We start from the raw sequence: 23,643 nt of genomic DNA, 5'->3' as shown, positions 1-23,643 counted from the left end.
TGAATTGGTAATACTTGTAATGAAAATCAAGGAGGCAAAATGTTAAAATGTTCTCTTTGGGGAAGACACATTGGAATCTTACCACAGATGTACAGACACTTGCTTGCTACACACTACTTCCTTATCCCTAACTATTATCTGAGGTTAATGAAGGTCCTGATAACTGCGGTCTCTAACTTAGCATATTCCTAAACCTACTACCTGCACACATAGGAGTCGCAGCACAACCAGGTACTAATGGCAACTAACATTCATTACCCTTCATACCACCATCACTGTGCAAACCTTTAGTGCATTTCCCAATATGATCCCACAATCCTTCATTTTTATGTTTTTGCCCACGCTAAAATTCGACAGCGAATTCTTGCAACAATTATTAAGCGCCTGGAATTGCATTAGGCTCTGGGGGTAGAGGTGGGGGACGAAGAGGGAATAAGCGCAGTACACAGCAGACCTTATTAAAGTGCCAAAACGCAGGTCTCACTCGGAAGGCTTTGGGAGTTGGGAGAGGAGAGAGCTCATGGGCAGCTAAAGCCACCAGCGACCTCATTATACGATATTTAGGTTATCAGACTTTTCTATGCCTCGAAAAGCAGCGCCTTAACCATTCCAATGGGACTCACCGCGTTCAGTGACGCCCCTCATTGGTGCCCACAGCTTTGGGCTCGCTGAAGGCACCACAGAAGCACCAGTTATTACTAGTGTTAGTGGCTTCTCCTGTCCCTTTCCTCCGGATCCCAAAGTGTTGGTTCCCTTTTGTTAGTTTTATTCCGGTCATGCCAGTGAGCAAAGATTCACAGCCCAGGCGGCCCGCTAGGAATCTGAGGCCGGCTGGGGACCGGTGCACGCGGGCTCTGCGCCCCCTCGACCCTCGGCCCGGTGCCCCTTCCCGCGCGCGCAGGTCTCCCCGGTTCCAGAGCCCACCGGTCCCCGCCGGCTCCTTCTCCCCACCCACCCTCCCACCGAGCCCCCGGCGGCTGCAGCAGCGCGGGGCTGGCGGGGCTGCGACCGGGCTCAGGCGGATCCCCGCTTCCCGCCTTCCCGGCGCCCCTTCCCTCCCGGACGCAGCCCGAGGATCCCCCACCCCCGGCGGGCGTGAGGACGGGCGTCTGAGTGACTGGAGCTCTACCGCGTGTGCCCCGGGAAGGCCAGGCTACCCCCGGACGGGGCTCGGCTCCCCAGGTGAGCTCGTCTCCGTGGGGCTGGGTCCGGGAAGGCCCCGGGACCGCGCGGCCGAGCGGCCTGGAGGCTGCGGGAGGGCAGAGCCCGGCACACGGGAGGCGGCCGCCCCCCGGCGCCCAGGGCCCGGCTCCCCAGCGCCACCGCCGCAGCAGGTGGGGGCCCAGCGGGTGGGGGCGGGGCCCGGCTCGGGGCGGAGCCGCGGCAGCGGCAGCCCAGGCGGGGGCCGGGGCCGGGGCCGGAGCCCGAGCCCGAGCTGGAGCAGCGAGCCGGGCTGTCGGGGCGCCCGCGGGAGCTCACCGCGCGCCAGGACTGGGACCAGCCTGGCCGAGCGCGCCGGCGACGCGGCCGCAGACAAAGGGCGGCTCGTGGCCGGGCCGTCGCGCTCTCGAGCTCTGCCTCGGTAAGTGGCTCCCCCTCTGCTGGCTTTCTCCTCCCGCCGCCTGCGCCTTCTTAGAGTTCGGCGGGCTCCGGAGAAGCGGAGAAGAGATGAGACTTCCTCGCACTGTCTGCCTCCCCACCTCACCCTAACAGTAAGCCCCCCAGGCCACGCCACTGCCAAACTAGCGAGTGTCTGAGCGGCGGGGGTCTCCCGCGGGACCCGCCCGGCTGCCCTGGGTGACCTGCTCGCTCGCGGACCGCGCGCCAGTGCTGTCCCCGACCCGTTTGGGATGGGAGGTTGCAGCTGGGCTCCCTGCGGTGTGTTTAGGGGAGGAGGACGCAGGGGCCGGGCCCCGCGAGGGGACCCCACCCCCGGGGACAATCCCGAGCGCTTGGGGTCGCCGAGGGGCGGTTCACACTGCGAGTTCAGATTTGGATCGCGGTTGCGGGGTCTGCCCCAGTCCCCGATTATCCTCCCCTCCAGCCTCTCCCTTCCTTGTTCAAGGGTTGATACAGAGCCCTCTTCCCTCGCCACCCGACCGAGGCGCCCACACTCCCGGTCGGTAGCCCCTGGGAGAAGGGGAGTGGGGGGACCCCGCCGCTTTCCCCGCTCGGCGACCCAGAGCCCCAGCCTGCTGGAGAGGGCAGCGGCTCGGGTTTGACGTCCTGGGTCCCAGGCCGGCTCCCCCAGCCTCCTCCCGGGTTGCTGTCTATCAGAAAAGCAATCGCAAGTCCGACCGGCTTTTGCTTTTGTTCTGCCTGCTACTCGCTGGAATCGTAGGTAAAGCCGGGGTGGCGGATGCCTCGGGAGGGGGCTGTGGCGGGAGTTCCAGGTGCGGCCTCGAGATGACCATTGGAGGAGGCGGCTGTTTCCCGCCCCTGGGTGGGGAATGGATTCTGATCGCTAATCGATATCTTGGAGCCAGCAGTGGGTCAGCAGCGTCCGGAAACAGTGCAGCGGCCGCCTACTGTCACGCGCCTCTCCAGCACTCTAGAAAGCACTACCTCGAGACGTGCATTTCCATTCATGGATCTGTGCCTGGTGGTTGATTAATGTCACCCCTGCCTGGGTTCTCTAAGGAGGAGTGTCTGCAACTGTTCAATAGCCATTTACTGGGAGGTTACTGTGTGCAAGGCAGCTATCTTACAATAACCTTAACGTAAAAGATACTTATTGAGCACCTACTATGTGAAAAGCAGGTATACTACAAACTTTTCAATTGAATAGATACATATTGAGCACCTACCCCGTGCAAAGGTGAAGTGTCATGAGGTTCTCAATGTAACAGCTATTTATTGAGTACCTACTATGTTCAAGGTAGCTATGCTATGATCTTATTGTAATAGATATTTACTGAGCACCTACTTAGTGCACAAGGCTTTTTTGCTGAAGGGTTGCCCAGTGTACTTTTGGGGTACAGATAGAAACAAGGGAGAGAAAATATAATATCTTCTGACCCTTGAGTCTTCAACTCCTTTAGTGACCTGCATTTTAACCTTTCTGAACCGCTTGTGTGGTACATGAAGGGCTGGTCGTCTACACTTGAGGGTACACTTCTATGCTTGAGGGTTTGTCAGCTGAATAGTAAAAAGTCTTGCCTGGAACCTCTTTCCAATTCAGTTTCCTTGCATTAGAAAAGTCAGTTTCTTTGTGTAAAGCTCCATGGAGTTATCACAGGGAATCGAAGGGCCATAAGGCAAAGCCCTAATGCTCAAAGGGACAGAGAATCTGTGCTGGAGACAGACAGACGAAAAGACACCTTCTAAACAAGGAAGGAACCAATGGAGGAAGGGAGGGAGAAGCATGAAGACAGGGCCAGCTGAACCTTCCAGCCCCTCACTCCAAACTGATACCAGTGGTGTTGGGGTGAGAGAGTCTTTAAGTCCCATCATTGCCCGTGGCTGGGGCCCTAGGACTAGAATTCAATAGTTTTCCTGCTAAGAGATTTGATGAATCTGTTACTCTGATAATCAGGATCTTGAGATGCCCTGGAATATCCAGACTGGCAAGAAAATCATATCCATTAGCAAATATTTGAGTATTTACAATGCAATATAGGCATTTATCAGGGAAATGTAGTCTAAGATGTAGTCTTTGTCTTAAAGAACTCTGGTTCACGAGATAAACATGTAAAATGACAACTTGGGCAGCATATATGAAAAGCCAGGAGCAAATTCCTCCTGGAATTTAACCTGAAACATACTCTCAGCACATGGAACTGTGGTTTTTCTCTTATCAGACATTGAGAACTCTCTATGTGCCTTCTATGTTTATCTTTTTGCCTTGGCCTCTGGAAATTCCTGGTAACAGCTTTATCCCAGCTTCTTGGTACAATGATTTTTTTCTCCCTAAATTATTTCTGAGACCTCCTTTTTAAATTGTTTATAAAAAGAAAACTATATTACAGTATTTTTGTTGTGACCTTGAAAGCCTCTCTGAAATCTTTTCTGTAAGTAAGCCCGTTATGAAAGATACATAGAAAATATGGTAAGTACTAGACGAATGCGCTGATAAGAAAAGAGGGAAAAGCTGTCAGGAATTGACAGAGAAAACAAATGGGCTTTGCAAGATGAACTAGGATTCAGATGGGCAAAGACAACTAACAAGACTTTCCTCCCAAATTGAGGGAAATCATTTTGGCAAAGGTGTCGAGGAAAACAAACTGTCTTTAGAGTAGTTTAGGCATTTGCTAGATCTTCCTCTGGAATCGTTTCCTTTCACTCAACACACAAGTGCTGCTGGAACATTTTACTGTGTCAAGGACTATGCTAGGTGTCAGGTGGGGGGCATCAGCCAGAACCAGTTGAGGTTCAGCATGATCCCATAGCTGGCAAGGACCTTGGTCTCCTGTCCTGGCTGTGGGGTAGCACTGCCCTGCATCTCAGCCATTCTTTCAAACATTCCTGGAGTTTTTTTCACCTGAGCTGAACTTGACTGTAATCTTCTTCAAGGCCAAGAATGTGACTTTTTTTTTTTTTTCTCTCTCTGCATCCTTCCCTCCTTGCAGGCTCAGGCAGAAAGAGTCGCTAGGGTAGGTGACACTTATTTTAGTGACCTCTATTGCCCATTTCTTCACCCCTTCCCGGCCTCATCAGGGCCTGCTGTCTGCTCTTCCTCTCCACCACTTTCAGCTGTTCAGAGCCTTTCACTGTATGAAAACTGGTCTCAGGGGAAAACCAATCTGTCATCAGTCACTTTCTCTTGAATATGAATGTAGGTCACTGTGTTCTCTTTTCCAGGGGTCTTTGCACTTTAAGCCTCATTATGGAATGAAAGGCTGTGTTCACCATGAGACGATGTCAGGCACAGACAAGTGGGTGTCAGAGGTAATTGGGGAGGCAAAGTGCCTTTCCTGGTGCTCCTGAAACCACCACCTCCTCACGTAGCCAGTCTTGGCAAGGGTCCTTGCAGTCCCATGATTCATGAATGTCTGGAGGCTTCATTGCTGTTTATCATGGTGCAGTGGTTGAAGTCAGACAGTGGCTCTCTGTGAGCCACCTGCCAGCTTGGCCCTCATATATTCCACTCCAAAGTTTAAAGCTTTATTGTTTGCAGGGAGAATCCTTGCTTCCTTACCTACATGTGCCCATTATTTTAAGACAGTGATTCTCAACCTGGGCGCTGTTGATGTTATGGGCCAGATAAGTTTTTGTTGTGGGGAGCTGTCCTGTGCATTACAGGATGCTTAACAGCATCCCTGGCCTCTGCCCCCTAGATGCCAGGAGCACCATACACCAGCCTGCTCCCCAAGTTGTGACAACCCAAAATGTCTCCAGCCATTGCCAAGTATCCCCTTGGAAACAAAATCACTGCTACTTGAGAACCACTGTTCTAAGGGTTATTGGTTATTATGTATCATGCCATATAATAGAGGCCTTATCTAATGTAATTCAATTCTTTTCAATAAAGAGGAACTAATACATGTGTAATTAACATGGCAGAACTTTTCATATAAGTAATTTCATAAATTAGAATAAATACCTCTTTTTTCAGACCTCATATCCTAATCTGGTTATTATATTAAGTTCATCTTTTGAAGCATGAAACCTCAAATTCTTCTTTTTCTAGTGTGGCTGATTTATATACCAGAACTGTGGGTAGCAGAACTGCATTACCCACAAGATCTTCCCAGCCTGCTACTTGGGCAGTGCCTGGTAACCACCAGCCGGGGAGGAAAATGGCAGAGGAGGATTCAGTTCAGGTGGACTTGGTGCTTATGTAATTTGATGGACCCTCTTTAAAGAAAAGACAAAATGATAAGGGGAGCACATTGCTAGGGCACCTCCCAGGCCTTGGAAGGGTCTGGTGAGGACAAATGATGGGCTCTGAATTTAAGTTTCATTAGCTTCGTGGGAAAACAGCCTTTGGGAAAGGTTTTGAGGAACGACTGGACAGCTGTGTCTGCAAGAATAGAAAATTAGTCCTACCTATGACTGATAGGAGCTAAGAGAAACTTCTCAAAGTGTTGACTTAAATTGAGAGCACAGATCAAAATGGAATTGTTAAATCCGGGGTGACCTGTACTTCTGTTAACACCTACCCTCAAAAGTAAGAACTTCCATATCGTCTGCAACCCCAGGTCCACATTAGCAGCATCATAGGTGAAATGAGGGGCAGGGTTCATTCCGGTTTAGCAGGAGGCTCTGCGTTCCACTAGTGGGTAGTAGTAATCTACTGCACCTTATAAACGAGGTTGGTCAGTGCTGAAGTTATTGCCTCGGGAAGTGAATGAAACTCTTTTTCAGGTCACTCTAATGGTATTTGAAGAGTTTATAATAGGAGTACATTGATTCAAACTTTTCTTTTGGAATACCTGAGCCTGGGATGAGACGTCCTTGCATTAAAACCAGCCAGGCAGGAAATACTTGCCCCCTTATTTTGGGGGGACAAGTAATTTAAGTACAGTCATGTGCTACACAATGACATTTCAGTCAATGAAGGGCTGCATGTGGGACTGTGAAACTGTAAGATTATAATACTATCTTTTTCCTTTACCTTTTCCATGTTTAGACGTATTTAGGTGTACAAATACCATTGTGATACAGTTGCCTACAGTGTTCAGTACAGTAGCATGCTGTACAGAGTTGTAGCCTAGGGGCAATAGGCCATACCATATAGCCTAGGTGTGTAGGCTATTCCATCCAGGTTTGTGTAAGTATGCTCTATGATGTTCCCATAACCAAGAAATTGACTAATGATGCATTTCTCAGAGTGATGTATGACTGTGTGAATTTAAGAACTTAAGATAATAAGGCTTTACAAATGAAACTATAATTCAGACTTCTCATTAACTCATCTTTTTCCTTAGTTTGGATCACCTTAGCTTCAGCGAGGAAGACAGTGTTCTAATTGTTGCTTTAGTGTAGAAATGTTAACTATAAATGCCTGGCCCTGCACGAGACTGATCTGGCAATATATCAATGTCTAGATTTAACAAAAATTAAAAATAAGAAATAAGAAACATTCTACATGAAGATTTGCTGTGGTAGAGATTTCCTTTAAAGCATTGCTCGTGTTTCGTTTGTATTTAAACAGGTTTGATTTGTATAAAATTTTTCGAGTTGAGACCTGTTTGGAGATTTTGGGTCAAATGTGCACACAGTCACAGAAATTAGACCTGAAAGAGATTTTAGCGGTTTCTGGACAGCCCTGCTTGCCCATTGAATAATTAGAGAAACTGAGGCTGCGAGTGGTTAGATGGCTTGCTAAGGTCACACAGAGATCAGCTGGGAGGCTGGGGCAAGGAGCCAGGAGCTCACCCCATCCCCTTGTCACTCAGTGCTGCTGGGATACCGTTCTTCTGTCTTCCTGGTTGTAGAGTGTGTCAGTGTAGGGAAACTAGGCAGGAAAAGGGTTTGATAACTTGTCTCATTTCCAGGGCACTGATCCTCAGAGAACTACTCATTAATTCAAACTGATTACATCTATGCCAAAGGTGTGTGTAAACACAGGCAGTATTGAAACAATCACAGAAAAACTGAGACGGTTTGATTGGTGGAATGAGATTATCTTATAAAAACTTCTTTTATTGCTTTTTTGTATCATCTTTACAGTAAATAACTAGAATGAAAACATTTGTCTATTTAAAAAAGTAATATGTATTCATTATGGAAGGTGGCAAGAATAATAAACACATTCTACCTGTGATCCTTTGATACTTTAATCTCAATCATATTTTGCTATGTTTATTTTTAGTGTTTTTTTAAGCTCATTTTCAAACTCATTTGAACAATTCAGACCATATTGTACATACAATTTTAATTGTTCTTGCCTTTTTTATTAGAATAATGTATGTGTTATTGTGAACATAATTTTTTTTTAAATTTATTTATTATTATTATACTTTAAGTTGTAGGGTACATGTGCATAACGTGCAGGTTTGTTACATATGTATACTTGTGCCATGTTGCTGTGCTGCACCCATCAACTCGTCATTTACATCAGGTATAACTCCCAATGCAATCCCTCCCCCCTCCCCCCTCCCCATGATAGGTCCCGGTGTGTGATGTTCCCCTTCCTGAGTCCAAGTGATCTCATTGTTCAGTTTCCACCTATGAGTGAGAACATGCGGTGTTTGGTTTTCTGTTCTTGTGATAGTTTGCTAAGAATGATGGTTTCCAGCTGCATCCATGTCCCTACAAAGGACACGAACTCATCCTTTTTTATGGCTGCCTAGTATTCCATGGTGTATATGTGCCACATTTTCTTAATCCAATCTGTCACTGATGGACATTTGGGTTGATTCCAAGTCTTTGCTATTGTGAATAGTGCTGCAATAAACATACGTGTGCATGTGTCTTTATAGCAGCATAATTTATAATCCTTTGGGTATATAGCCAGTAATGGGATGGCTGGGTCATATGGTACATCTAGTTCTAGATCCTTGAGGAATCGCCATACTGTTTTCCATAATGGTTGAACTAGTTTACAATCCCACCAACAGTGTAAAAGTGATTGTGAACATAATTTTTGTGAACATAAACTCTTTGTGAACATAATTTTTTTGTGTCTTTCCACAATGTCAGAGTTTTATTGATGCTATTTTTTTTTACTTTAAATTCTGGGGTACATGTGCAGAATGTGCAGGTTTGTTACATAGGTATACATGTGCCATGGTGGTTTGCTGCACCCATGAACCTGTCATCTACACTAGGTGTTTCTCCTAATGCTCTCCCTCCCCTAACCCCCACTCGCTGACAGGCGCCGGTGTGTGATGTTCCCCTCCCGGTATCCTTGTGTTCTCATTGTTGTGAACATAATTTGTAATGGCTGCAATCCTTAGAAGCTTGTTAATTTACCACAACGTTTTGCTATTAGTGAACATTAAGTTTGGTCCTAATTTCTCCCTGCCATCACTGCGTGGGCAACTTTGTGTCTGTGCTTTTTCTACAGTTTGGATTGTTTTCTTGGTATACATTCCCAAAGAGTGAAATTACTGAGCCAAGGATGTGTGTGCATTGTGTTCAATGGCTTTACCAAAACGGTGTACCAGTTTACCTTATATTGATAGCATGCTATAAATGATGAAATTTCACCACACCATTGATAACATACTTGTTTTTGTAATTACTAATATGACAAAGTAAAGGTGTCTTCATTGCTTTCATTTACATTTTGCTAACCAATACAGCTAAACATTTTTCTATAGGATTTTTTTATAGAACTTTCTGTGTGTGTGAGTGTGTGTGGTGTTTTTTTGTTGTTGTTGTTTTGGTGAATTATCTATTTGAGTGTAGTTTTTTTTTTTTAATAACCTTTCTATAGAAAGTCATTTGTCAAAAGGAAAAACAATAACCTCTGATCTCTTAGGTATAGTGGCTATTTTATAAGGAATTCCATTCAACCCTCATGTTCCATGATTCCAACATCTCCAGTGCCCTGTTTCAGGCTAAACATTTTGTTCTTAGTCATAGAGCTGCTTGTTAGTTCCTGAAGCAAGCTTAGATGGAGAGACAGTTGACAGCATTTTTTCTTTTTCACTGGTACGTAAAATAATAGTGCTTCATATAATTAGTGATATTTAACATTTCAGGACATTTGATAATTTGAGACTTTGGATAATCATAATACAGATGATGAGTTCAAGAGAGAATTTTTAATTAACTTCTTAAGGTTTTCTGGGGTATCAGCAATAGTGGTTCAATTTGGGGGCCTCAGATTTTCTGGATCACCCAGATGACATGAAGCCAGACTAGTTTACTTTTTGTTCTCTCTTACTTCTAGGGTCTATCAGGGGGTGTCCAACGGAGAGAATACAGTCATGGGTTCTTAGTTTCTGATTCTGGTTGGGCCAGTAAAGCCCCTTCCTCATCCCTCTTTTCCACTTATAACTAGAGACAGAAACTAAAAACCATGGCTTCAGGCTGCTAAAAGCCTAAAACGAAATGAAACAGAACAACAACAACAACAAAATAAGGTGGGTTGGACAAGCTTGAAGCTCTTTGGGGTCCTACTCTAAGTGTAAAGTGGTTTACCAGGCCTTAGAGAGGCCCTGGCCTCTTGATTCCATGAGGCCATCAATGCGCTGCTCAGCTTCCTAGCTTCCTGTTTTGGATTGACAAGCCCCTCCAACTGGGTAAAAGTGGCCCCTAGTACTGAGGCCCACATGTCTAGATCTATTTCTTTTCTCACATCTTAAACCTGAAATTCCTCCCTATCTTGTTAGCTTTGTGGTGCTTTTAGGAAGGTTTGTCATTTGTTGTTAACCTCATCCAGCTTTCTTTGTTGTGTTCACTGGGAAAGTTGGCTCAAATTACCCAGTTCACCACTGCTGGCAGGAGGTGGGACCCAGTCAGATCCATCTTAGAGACTGACAGGAGAGAAACACAAGTGACCAGCTGCTCTTTGCCTGACTGTGCCTAGAGAACTTTATCTACTCCCAACACAACACCCTAGTTGCAGCTGGAAAGCAGAAGTTAGGATGGATACATTTCCACTAACTGGACATAGCCACATGTAGATGTATTTCCTTGCATAAATGAGACTAATTCCTCAGGCTGTTCCTAATAAGGCAGGTGACCTGGCTGAGAAGGCAGTCACAGGAGTGCTACCTGGAGCCCCATCTCTAACCTGCTTCTTTCTTCTCACCTATACTGTCCTGCAAAAGATGAGAATTTAGTACCAAGGGAAGTGTTGAGGCAGGAAGGTGCTTTCTCTTTCAGCAGCTGTTAAGAAGTAAAAAATGTAGGCTGTATTTTTGCTGGGCAAGTTCCTTCCATTCAAACTGGACCCCAAAATGTTCATGTTGAAGGCAGAACTTCTCTTCCATGACCCAGACAATTCCTTGTAGAGGCTGAACCATCAGGTCCAGGCTAAGAAGTCAAGATAGTCTTTCCAGAGGACTCTGCTTGATGCTAAGGTTTGGAGCTTTATGATAGTTTCTGGCTTTTAGAAGCTGCATGCTCGACCACGTGTTCTTGGGATCAACAGCCACATCTATTTTCCCCTTACTTCCTCCAACTCTTCCCCCAACTTTCAAGAAGCCAGAGAAGTCTACGAAAAGGAAAGTGTATTTCCTGAGTTTGAAAAGGTTGGACAAAGGGAGCCTGAGTGGTGGGAACTCCTCATCCTCCATCTTACCACACCCTCCATTGGCTTTTGGGGTGTGGGAGTGGGGTGGTGGCGGCTTTTATTTTTATTTTTGAGTACCTTTTTCCCTGGAAACCTTAGAGCTGAGCTATCCTCTCAGAAAATCACTGTCTGCCCAGGGAACCACATTCTCTCCCCTCACCCTTCAGGCATGTAGTCATTGGGTAAAGAGAAGGAAGGTGTGGGTGTGCCCCTCTGGAAAGGGCCCTGTCTTAGGGGGAGGTATCCCCACTGACTTTCTGGAGACCGCCCTATACCATGGAGCCTTTTATGTATTCCACAATAATTTACCCTGCTGATTTTTAATTTCACAATATTTCACACATAGGAAGGACTATAGATAAATTAGTCTACCATATTGCTAGAAATAGAAATCCTCCAATTAGATTTCAGTAACTGTCCATAAAAGAACAAATCTGTAACCCCACTCCCAGGTAATTCTGGACTGTGGCCGATCCTTTGGAAGAAATGATAAATGACTTAATTAATTTTGAAGAGGCAAATTTTCTGTTCTCCTGGAAAATGTGCCCTTCCGTGATTATTTTTGGAGGCAGAATGGTCAGAAAGCCCTACCAGCCATAAGAATTTATGAACCATGACATTTGAAAACTTTCAGCCTGAGATGAAATAAATTAATTCCTCTAACATGATTCACTTTAGGTACAAGCCCAAATTTCTTTTATCAGTAACTTGGGCTCTTAAGGTGATTTTTCTAAAGAGGTATAGTTATTTGAGAACCATCAGGGTCATTTGCTGTATTTCTTTTGTCAAATTTTCCATTTATGTGGATTTGAGTTTTTTCCAGTTATTTCAATACCATCTTGTCTGCTAATAAGAGATAATGTGCTGCATTTTCAATAACATATGTGAAAGCCGCAGGGAGTTCAGACAAAGTTAGCTGAGCAAATTCCTGTACTTATCAGAGACCATGACATCACCTTCAGTATGCGGTGGGCTTTTTACCAAGTGTCCAGAACCTTTAAAGAACTCAGAATGGTGAAGTATTATAGCTCATTCACTAGAAAAAAAGGAACAGAGAAGTTCAGAAATCTGAAATGATTTTATTTGTAAGAGGAGAATAAGGAAGATGATTACTGTAAATCACATAGGAAGAGAAGGTGAGAAATATGTAACAGTGGTGGACTGCTTGAGCTTTCCAGATCAGAGGCAAAAAAATGAAAAATTTCTTATGAATTATTATGAAGTTTCAATGCCTACAGTGTAGGACTCGAAGAGGGCTTTAATGGCCCAGCCATCTGCTGTGTAATAAAGCCAGTGAAATATGTGCCATCAAAATGACACAGAGAAGAACGTTAGTGTACACGGAATAGGAGCGAGAATTTTTTACAGCATGAATGAGAATATATCTAGTAAGTAGTTCTGGGTATGTTGTGGCCTGAATAACTGTCCATTTTTCTATACTTTACTATTTTCTTGAGTTGAATGGAGACTAAGGACAAAAGAAAAAAGACTCAGGTCATTCTTAAGTTTGTTGGGTGATTCCTAAGTGATAATGCTCTCAGTTGAAGTACTTTAGTTAAAAGCTCAAAGTCTTGGTTTCCAAATGTCTATACGCTTTCATTTTTCAGAAGTTATTCAGTGAATTTGTTAATTCTGAAACCTCTCCTTTCTTATGAGCAGTCTTTCTTCTGAGATTCTCATAAGATTCTCAATGTTATGAAATGAGAATGAACTAGAGGCAGTAAAAAATATCCATTGGCTTTTCTTTCCGGTTTATTCAGAAGCAGATCCCCAGAATCAAAAATCTATCCACCTTTTATGTGCTGAATTTTCTCCCTTCATTAACCAACAAACAACAGTGTTTTACTCTACAATTTGAGTTCAGGATTTGGCTTCCATAATATATTAAATAACCTTCTAATTTTATCTTCCACCTCTGCTATTGATAATAAATAATAATCGCATTATTATTTAATTATCACCACCAAAAGCATTGTCAGATTTCAGTAATCTAAAACTATGTTGCCTTAAACTTAGATTATTTGAAATGAGATCTTTCCTCTCCAGTAATGGATACCTAGAAAAGCAGGTGTATAGCTGTCGATACAGGGGACACATGCAGGAGCATGTGCAGTTACGATTACGGGGCAGTCATAAGCTTTTTTCCTAGAAGGACACACAAGACATTGTTAGTAGTGGTAAAGTAAGAAGTGATTGAGGATTGATGTGAGGGAAGGGATTTGTTAGTTTATATTTTACTATTTGATATTTTAAATAATCATAAGTAAATAAGGAGAGAATTAAGAAGGTGGAGAAAAAAGAAGCCACAGTTTATAAGATCCTCTTGTGAATTTAACCTCTAGACCAGGGGTCCCCAATCCTAGTACCGGTCTGTGACCTGCTAGGAACCAGGCCGCACAGCAGGAGGAGAGCAGTGGGCAAGCCAACAAAGCTTCATCTCTCCATACAGCCGCTCCCCATTGCTTGCATGACTGCCTGAGCCCGCCTCCCGTCAGATCAGTGGCGGCATTAGATTCTCATAGGAGCACAAACCCTATTGTGAACTGCACATGCGGGGGATCTAAGTTACATGCTCCTTATGAGAATCTAATGTCTGATGATCTGTCACTGTCTTCCATCACCCTCAGATGGGACTGTCTAGTTACAGGAAAACAAGCTCAGAGCTCTCACTGATTCTACATCATGGTGAGTTGTATGCATCTCCCACACCCACCCCTGTACACGGAAAAATTATCTTTCATGAAATTGGTACCTGGTGCCAAAAGGGTTGGGGACCACTGTTCTAGACTACTTTCTCATTAGAAATTCTGGTTTTTATTCATCATCAGACCAAAATCTATAGGAACATGGTCAATATAGTTCACATATATCCTCCATGGTTTTGTGTAACTTATATTTTGCAGCATTTTGTAAAGTCCTCTAATACCAATATCTTCTTTGAGCCTCCTAGTAGCGCTGTCTGGTATTTTGAGCCAGTATTGTATGATTTCCATTTTACAGAGGGGAAAACTGAAGCTCGGAGAAGATGTGTGGCTTGTCTTAGATGATATAGTTACTACCTAGTTCTCTAGTATTCCTTCCATTCAAACTGCCCTAGAGCTTGTGATCTGATAGTTCTGGGGTCTAGCATGAGGTTTGGAAAGCCACTTTTGATTCCACATCGGTGTTGTTTTATCCCTGGTAAAAAGAATTTTGCTCTTTATTCTGGACATTCTTTTTTTAAATACTCCAAGCTACCTCCTCTCTGGTTTTGTGTCTTTGCATCTATTTCATTCTGTCTTGAATCATGGTTAGATGATTGTTTTCCTCATTAATTTCAGCAATATAGGCTGTCTCTCTTTTTGTAGCCTTACTGTGTCTAGTACATTATGGCACATATATTCATTCCTTAGTCTTTTCTTTTATTGAATTGGATTTAAGGTATTTTCTCCCAAATAATTATACATTTCTAGGAAAACAAAAGGAAAAAATGAAGCCCTTTCTATAAGACTAATGTCATTGTTCACAAGAGAATTAGAATCACATGGGGTTTGAGTCAGAAGAAAATCATCGAGAGTATTTATTCTCTTGTTTTACAAATGAGGAACCTGAAGATCAAATAACTTCTGAAGGTCCCACAGGAAATTAGAGGTGACATGGTATACAGAGCCCAGTTCTCCTCACTTCTAGCCGAGCCCTCCTGTTGCTGCAACAGTTATTACAGAGATTGGCAATCAAGTTTTAGATGAATGGTCAATGCTGCAAAAATCAGGTCATGCTAAATTAAAACTACAAATGTAAAGAGAGTTTTAAAACTCTCAAAAAGAAAAGGCTGTACCGAGCTTATTTTTCCAAGTTTTAATGAGTGATTTTGCAGCTCTACCTCCTCTTAAAGCAAACCTGCTGTATATAAACATCAGCATGTCCACAAAGGAATTCACAGCAGGAATCCTTGTGATGATAAGTATCTACACCAGGTGTGTTTGCAATAGAGAAAAATCACCCTCACTTGTTGGGTAAATCCAGGTGCACAGCATCAATGTGAAAGGAAGGATTAATGGTAATTTTTACCTCACCTGCAGCCTTCTTAAAATAGGAGCTGTTTCTGACCTGGTGAGTGAACTCCTCCTTCAGCAAGGAGCAGAGGCCATGGATGTGCTGTCTAATATTCATGGGTTGGAAACCTAATTCCTAATGCAACAGTGTTGGGAAGTGGGGCCTTCGGGGAAGTGTTTAGGTCATGAGGGCTCTGTCCTTATGAATAGATTAATGCTGTCATAAAATGACTTAATGGAAGAAGCTTAGTCCCTTTCTCGCCTTTCTGCCTTCTACCATATGAGGACATGAAGTGTCCTCTCCTCTGGAGGATGCAGAGTTCAAAGTGTCACCTTGGAAGCAGAGACTGGACCCTCACAAGACACCGAACTTGCCAGTTCCTTGATCTTGGTTTTCCAGAACTGTGAGAAATAAATTGCTGTTCTTTATACATGACCCAATCTCGGGTATTCTGTCTTAGCAGCACAAACGGACTAAGACAACACCTCACTTCCTAAATTCACTCCTAGGCACCTGAGTGCTCAAAAGCTATTCCCAGTTTTTAAACATGCTGAGAACAGAGAGCTGGAAAGGCTTATTTTTTATTTTTATTTTTCTCTGAAGCCACCCCAAGGAGAAACAGCAAAAGAAATTCCCAAGAGAGAGACACTATCAAAAAGTGTAAGGCAAAGATTTCATGAGGAAGATGCCAAAAGCAATTGCAACAAAAACAAAAATTGACAAATGGGACCTAATTAAACTAAAGAGCACTGCACAGCAAACGAAACTATCAACAGTGAAGAGACAATCTACAAAATGGGAGAAAATATCTGTAAACTATGCATCTGACAAAGGTCTATCAATAACATCCAGAATCTATTAGGAACTTAAATGAATCAACAAGCAAAAAAGAAACCCATTAAAAAGTTTGCAGAGGAGATGAACAGATACTTTTCAAAAGACGACATACACGTGGCAAACAAGCATATGAAAAAAAATGCTAACATCACTATTCATTAGGAAATGCAAATCCAAAGCACAGTGAGATACCGTCTCACACCAGTCAGAATGGCTATTATTAAAAAGTCAAAAAACAACAGATGCTGGTGAGGTTGTGGAGAAAAGGGAATGCTTATGCATTGCTGGTGGGAATTTAAATTAGTTCAACCATTGTGGGAGACAGTTTGGTGATTTCTCAAAGAACTCAAAGCAGAATTACCATTTGACCCAGCAATCCTTTTTTTGGGTATATACCCAAAGGAATTTAAATCGTTCTTCCATAAAGACACATGCATACATATGTTCACTGCAGTACTATTCACAGTAGCAAAAAATGGGATCAACCTAAATGCCCATTAACAATGGGCTAGATAAAGAAAACATGGTACATATACACCGTGGAACACTATGCAGCCATAAGAAGAACGAGAAGGTCATATCCTTTGCAGCAATGTGGATGGAGCTGGAGGTCAATATCCTAAGTAAACTAACGCAGGAACAGAAAACCAAATACTGCATGTTCATATATATAAGTGGGAGCTAAACATTGAGTACACATGAACACAATGAAACAACAGACACTGGGGCCTGTTTGAGGATGGAGGGAAGAGGGTAAGGATCCAAAAATTACCTATCAGGTACTATGCTTATTATGTGGGTGGCAAAATAATGTGTACACCAAACTTCTGTGACATGCAATTTATTTATATAACAAACCTGCATATATGCCCCGAACCTAAAATAAAAGTTAAAAAAACAAAAAATTCTACCAACATCTAATGTGAAAAAGGCATAATAGATTCCATTTTTAATTAAATAACATAATGAAATAACAAAGTGTCAGGTCTGTGGAAGTCCCTAGGACAGGATTTACTAATGAAGCAGTATAATGCAGTTTGTATGAAGCATATTCCTTTTATGCCAAGCCCTGCTCTGGATTCATAGGGTCCTAGGTGGCACCAATGCAAGTAGGCATAGTTGGAAAGGACCTCACGAGAATGGAGGCCTCTACAAATTCAATTCAGTTTAACAAATAAAAGTAGGTGCTGTAGGAGAGTTACAGTAAAAATTACAAGACAGACCCTGCTCTCCTGGAGCTTGGAGCCTGTGCTGTGCTTTCCAAATTTGTCTGCACCTTGGAATCACCTGGGGACCCTACAAAATATTGATGTCTGTGCCCAGCTCACTGCCCTAGAGCTTGTGATCTGATAGTTCTGGGGTCTAGCATGAGGTTTGGAATGTTAAAAAGATGATTCTCAAGTGCAAACAAGTTTGGGAACCAATGGTATGTGTTGTCGTTCTCAACTTTGGCTGCATTAGAACACCTGGAGAGTGTATGTACCTGTTTGCATACACTCCCTACACACCATATGCATGTGTGTATGAGGGCTTGGGTTACACATTTGTGCCAGGCTGCAGCCCTAGAGATTCTGATTTATGTGGTGTGGGGTCCAGACATCAGTTTTATTTAAAACCCCAAATTAAGTGCATGTTAGAATCATCTGGGGCGTTTTAAAATATGGATGTCTGCATCTCACTCCAGAGACTAGGGTTTAATTGGTTTGCTGTCTAGTCTGGGAATCAGATTTTTTGTGAAGCTGCTTAGGTGATTCAAATATACAGCCAAGATTGCCATTCCCTGCATTAAGCAGCAAAAACACCAGGGTTACCTTGGGCACCAGGGTTACCTTGTGCTCAATAAAAATAAGAACACATGAAACAATAGAAGGGTTTATAAAAATGTTAGTGCTGAAAAAAGTTGGGCATTTCTGGTTCTTTGGACATTTCCGTAGGCCTGAATATGTTATGCTGTGATTTGGATGAAGGGTAGGCAGCAAAACCCAATAAATTCAGCTCACAACCACAGCCTTCATTGTGGCTACCAGTGGTTTGAGCTGAAACCGACAGCCAAGATCTTCCTAATTGCCCTGTTCCTTGTATCTGCAGTGATAGGAGTGGCACATCTGCCTGTCATACTCCTGATGTGTCTAACATTGTTATTTGGAGAAAAATAACCAGAAACTGGCTTCTGTAACATTAAGGAGCTCCAGCCATAGATTTAGCCTTAGGTGAACTCTGTGTAGTTCAGCAAGTGTCGACTGAGACCTTACCCGCTGCCCAGGGTTCAACAGAGAGAGAGCTCCCTGGAGCAGAGTGCATGTGTTGCCTGGTTTCCTTTGTTCCCTAGGTGATTCTTGTTTAGGCCAAGGAGTAAGGGGAGGGGCCATATTTCTGCATCTGGCCCCCAGGTGAATGCAGCTGTTTTAAATGTGAGAGGCTCAGCTCTCCTGGAAAAGGGGAAGTAAGTGGCCAGAGAGTTCATTGAAGCTGCTCATTGAGTGAAATTTGAGCTGCTTCTAAGGGTCTTTGAAGGCTCCACACAAGTGGTTTTCAAACCTGAGTGTGCATCTGAATCACCTGGTGCACTTGTTAAACTACAGATTGCTGGGTGGACTACAGATTGCTCGGGTAACCTCAGAGTTTCTGATTCAGTAGGTATAGGATAGGGTCCAAGAATATACATTTCTAACGCCTGTCCAGTGATGCTGGTGGTGCTAGTCTGGGGACTACCATTTGAGAACCACTGGTCTAGGAGGAAGGACATAGTGATGGCAGATGGTGCCTGTTTGGTCAAGGAAAAGGAAATTATATGATTGTTGCAAATCTACATAATGGTTACAGCAAACTATAAGATTGATAGATTGATTTTTTTTTTAATTATGAAACACGTATTGCATGCTAGGTATTGTGCAAGCTTTGCTGCTATAAGGAAGAGGAAGATGCCGTTACTACATGAAGTGGTTAGTCTTGGGGTGAGTAATGGACTACTAAAAGGACAGCACAGTACTATTCCCATAATGCTCTGTAGAGGGAGCACCCGGGGCTTTCAGGGGACAAACATGGGCAGGAGGGAGCGTGACTTAGAGGAGGCTTCTAGGAGCACGTGATGTGTCTGGGAGGAATCTCGGAAGATGACCTGGTGTTTGCCAGGGGAAAGTGGGGCAGTATCCCTGGAGCAACATGGGAAGAGGTGAGAGAGAACATGAGCAAGCCTCGCATGGAGAACCATACGTGGCTTAGGATAACTGGGGTAAAGAATTTGATGGGGAGGGGCAGCTTAGTCTGGACAGGCAGGCAGAGACTGGAGCACAGTAGCTGGAGCTGATCTGAAGGCAAGGAAAGTCTTTGAGGGGTGTAAGCAGGAGAGGATGGTGATCAGATTTGCCTGCTAATTGCCTGCAAGTTGGAAAATGGACTGGAGAGAACATGCACGTGCAGGAGACACAGGAGACTGTCACAGGAGACCCCATGGGAAGTGATAAGGCTGCAGGGTGCATGGCCTGTGAATCACTTTGTCCTTGCATCACTCTCGGCCTCTGCTCAGGATTTTAAATACTGTGTGTGCTTTTGGAGTGGCACCAGGCAGAAACAATTACACTTCCCCAGCAGATGAGTTACAAAAATGCAACCACTTGAGAGGTATGTGTGGAAGTGGAGTGGGGCAGTCCCACCTCCTTAGCCTAGGTGAGTTTGGGGAGGAACTGTTCTCCGCCTGTTCTGTTTTCTTTTTTGGTACTAGCCGGGAGTCACGCTTCTACCTTGAGAGCAGATTAAAAGACCTGAGTCATAGCCCAGCCACCTGCTGGCAGCTACATTTCCCCACCTCCCAGGCCTATTCCTCTTCAATTTGGGGGCTTACCCAGGGAAGTCTCTCAGGTACCCTCAGGATGGTGCCAGACCTGGGCATTACGGCGTGAGTAGGGCTGTCCAAAATGGGTGAGACCCACTCCATGCCCATCACAGTTGCACACTAGGTGTGCATGAAGAAAATCAAGAAGAGGGTAACAGTGGGCTAATTGTTGGCTAGGGACAAGTGCAAAGTGTGTTAGGAGGGGAGTGAGTTCTCATCCATTCCTGGCCCATCTTAAAAGAAAACAGTGATGGATTTTACTCGTGGTACTACTCTCTTCAATTTGATGATGAAAATTTGATTTGTGGTTTCCTCTCACAGGGCTCCTCATCACACAGTAATTCATACATCTCTAAGTGGCTCTTGAGGAAATCCATTCCAACAGGTCCCATCAGCACCCAGGGAGCCTAGCAGAGATGTCAGCAGACTCCACCTCCCCTGTCATCCCCCTTCCTCCTTCAGTCTGTGGGGTTTCATCAGAAGCCTGAGTAGGCTGGAGGAAGAGGAGGCAGGGGTCATACCAAAGGGATTGAAGACCAGTGTTGGCAAGCAGAGTCTGTTCTCAGCATTAGGGGCATCAAGCAATAGGTCACCTTTGTTGAGGTGGCTTTGCTTCTCAAAACCAACACAGCAGATGTGGGAATGGGCTGCAGGATTGGGAGCCGGCAGCTGCCTAGGGTGAGAAGGGCAGGTAAGAGCAGGAAGTAATGGGTGTGACTAAGGGCAAAGTTCACCCTGATCAGGGGAAGACATATGGCCTGAATACCTCCCCGAAGGCTGCTCCAGACATTTTGCTAATGACATGCCCATGCTCTTACTAGGTGGTTGCTAAAAATGTTTGGACAAATGCCCAAGGGGACTTTCATCAACCTTTGGCTGGCTAAGGCCACGCTGCTTTTTTCCTGCTTCCATCTGCTGTTTGTCTCTGAATGAAACTTGCCCTACAGTGGGAACCATCCTACACGTCTGTTCCTTGAGTCACTTAGGGGTGTTCTGCCTTCTCTCTCTTTTTCATGGTGTTTACTGTTGGCCCTGCTCCATGGAACAGCACTAGAATATAAACTGCCATATTCTCTAATAATGTCCATTGTGTGAATCTTGCCTCCTCTGATACTAGTAAACCTTAGGGCAGAAACTTAAATCAATTACAGAACTTCTTTTATACCCCTCCCTTGCTCCCTGCTCTGCCTGGCATCAGGTAGTACCTGGATGATTGACTGAGATGCCTGAAATTCCCTTGGAAACCCAAACACATCTGCCTTTCCATTGTCCATCAGTACTGCTTCAGGGGCCTTCCACCTTCTGCTTACCCAGTAGGACTGCCTGATGCATGTATTTATCCTCCCTCTGTGAGAACTAGAGAAGGAGGAGTTTGCATGTTCATCTTGGGCACTCTCAACATCCTAAAATGTATGAGTGCTTTTGCTTAAAAAGCAAGGCGGCAAGATGTATTCACTATCTGTGGCTGTAACAAACCACCCCATGATTCAGAAGCTTAAAACGACAAAGGTTTATTTGCTTACAGATTCTTTGTGTCGGGCATTTGGAGGCTGCCTAGCTGAGCGGTTCTAGTTCAGGGTCTCTCACGAGGCTGCAGTCATGGTGTTGGTGAGGGCCACAGACGTCCGGAAGCTTGTCTTGGGCTGGAGGGTCAGTTTCCAAGGTCACTCATGTGGTTGGAGGCATCGGTTCCTCTCTGTAGGTCTTTCCGTAGGGGCTTATCACACGGCAGCTGCCTCCCTCTAGGGCACGTACTGGAGGGAGTACATCATTGTCATGATCTAAGAGAGCAACCGAGCAGTTACGGTGCCTGTACAACCTGGACTCTGAAATGGCATGGTCATTGTCCTTTTCTTTCTCTTCATTAGAAGTGAGCCACTGAGTCCAGCCCACATTCAAACGAAGGTGAATTATGCTCAACTTTGTGAAGAGAGTGTCAAATAATTTTTGAACATATTTTAAACCACCACATAAAGCAGGTGTGCTGAAGAGTTGAGTTCATCCTCTGCCAGTAACTTATGTTCCCATGTGGGTGGCTTGGGAGCTGCTCTGGAGAACTCCATGCACCTGAGGGTGGAATGTGGTGAAGGGTCGAGATCTAAGAGTTAGTCCGACAAGACTTACTGACTGGGATACGTGACATGTCCTAGGAGTTTGGGGACCTACGAAAGTTACATGTAAGTGTTTGCTGTCACAGAGCTCACAGGCAAATGAAACCTTAATAATAAGCACCACACAATTCTCATTGTCATTTTGAAAACATTATCTATTGATGAAACTTCTGCTGTTTCTAGAATTGTGAAGAATAGGGCAGCTTAAAGAAGAGGTGGGCTGATCTGCTGGAGGGTTCAGAGCCCTTTCCTTCCAGGCCTCAGATTTATTATATTTAAAGTGAAGGAGAGAGACCCATTCAGTGGGTCTGTGCCTTGACTGCTTGTTGAAATAACCCAGGGAACTTGAAATAAATAGAGGTTCTGATTTACTCAGTCTGGGATGAGGTCTGGGTACAGGGGCTCCTCGGATGAGAACCACTGGGCTGGCTGATTATGAAGATCTTATAGACTCTGACACTCAGTGGCTCCTAGTGGCAAGCTCTCCTGTTCTGTAGTAGAGCAAGGATGCCCAGGTGTAGGTACTCTTACTGAGAAAGCTGAATCCTGACTCTACCACCTACCCCCACCCTAGTTACCCAGAGTGGCCTAAGAAAGTGCTGGGCTACCTTGTGAGTTAAGCTCCCTGATGTTAGAATGGCTTAGCCTGGGACTATATCACAGAGATGTTATGGTTGTTGTGCCAAGAATTCCTGCACTGGGCAGGTGGGTAGACTAGGCCAGTGGTTCTCAAACTATGTTCTGCAGAGCAGCATCAGCAGCGCACCTAGAAGTTTTTTTAGCAAGGCTCATTCTGTTACAGAATCCCTTCGGTGCTGCTTCATCAGCCAGAAATCTCTACAGCCGCTGCTGCCTCTGCCTGGGGCCTCACTCCAGCCCACTGGCCTCGCTCCACCTGCTTGGCCTGGCAGGCTGTGCTTGGCTTGTGCACTGGCCCAGATCCCATGCCCGCTACAGCTCTGTGCTCAGCTTGTAGCTGGATTGGGCATGCCGTGAGCAGCTTCCATGTTGGGCACCAGTGTCTAGATGAGGGGAACGCAGTGGCGCCCCAAAACTCAGAGATGCTAGCAATCGTGGAGCCCCAAGGGGTGTTACAGCTCTTGCTCAGGAAGTCCCAAGGTCTGAGTCCACAAGAAAAGTCACAGCTCTTTACTCTTGTAGCTCAGTGAGTGGAAGCATGTTACAGCTCTCTTTCTATCCTAGTCTGGTGAGTGGGAGCATGTCACAGCTCTTTTCATTCCTGCTGCCCACAGCTCAGTGAGTTCTGGGTTCGTGTCCTGTGACCAAGAGGAATAAGGTGCATGGATACCAGGGAGTGAGTAAGGGAGAGAAGAATTTTATTGATCAACGGAAGGAAAGCTCTCAACTGAAAGAGGGGACCTTGAAAGTGGGTTCTGTCTGTGAGGCGAGTTCGGGTGTTTTATGGGCTTAGAATGAGAGGATGTGTGCTTATTGGTCCATGGGTGGTCTTTGGAAAAAGCACCATTCGATTAGTTAAAAGGCATCATTCAGAAGGAACCAATCGGCCAGGTGCAGTGCTCACGCCTGTAATCCTAGCACTTTGGGAGGCCAAGGTGGGTAGATTGCCTGAGCTCAGAAGTTTGAGATCAGCCTGGGCAACATAATGAAACCCCGTCTCTACTAAAAATGCAAACAATTAGCTGGGCATGGTGGTGTGCACCTGTAGTCCCAACTAC

The 23,643-nt window shown here is 44.7% G+C and overlaps 1 protein-coding gene across 10 annotated transcripts in view; it reads left to right on the top strand.

Moving 5' to 3' along the window:
• Positions 1 to 1,419: 1,419 nt before the first annotated feature.
• The window catches only part of MAPK4 (mitogen-activated protein kinase 4), a 178,486-nt gene continuing 156,262 nt past the window's right edge, over positions 1,420 to 23,643 (top strand). For 7 of the 10 annotated variants that reach the window (XM_045378113.2, XM_074022234.1, XM_005586689.4 and 4 more), the window contains exon 1: positions 1,420 to 1,582. The gene's annotated coding sequence lies outside the window, so the exon portion shown is untranslated. Of the gene's footprint in view, positions 1,713 to 1,826; positions 2,342 to 23,643 lie in introns of those variants that run through there. The other 3 variants (XM_074022236.1, XM_074022233.1, XM_065533820.2) reach the window with 2 other exon arrangements.

Source organism: Macaca fascicularis, chromosome 18 (genome assembly GCF_037993035.2).
Source record: "Macaca fascicularis isolate 582-1 chromosome 18, T2T-MFA8v1.1".
Taxonomy (NCBI): Eukaryota; Metazoa; Chordata; class Mammalia; order Primates; family Cercopithecidae; genus Macaca; species Macaca fascicularis.
This window is presented reverse-complemented; position numbering and strand designations above follow the sequence as displayed.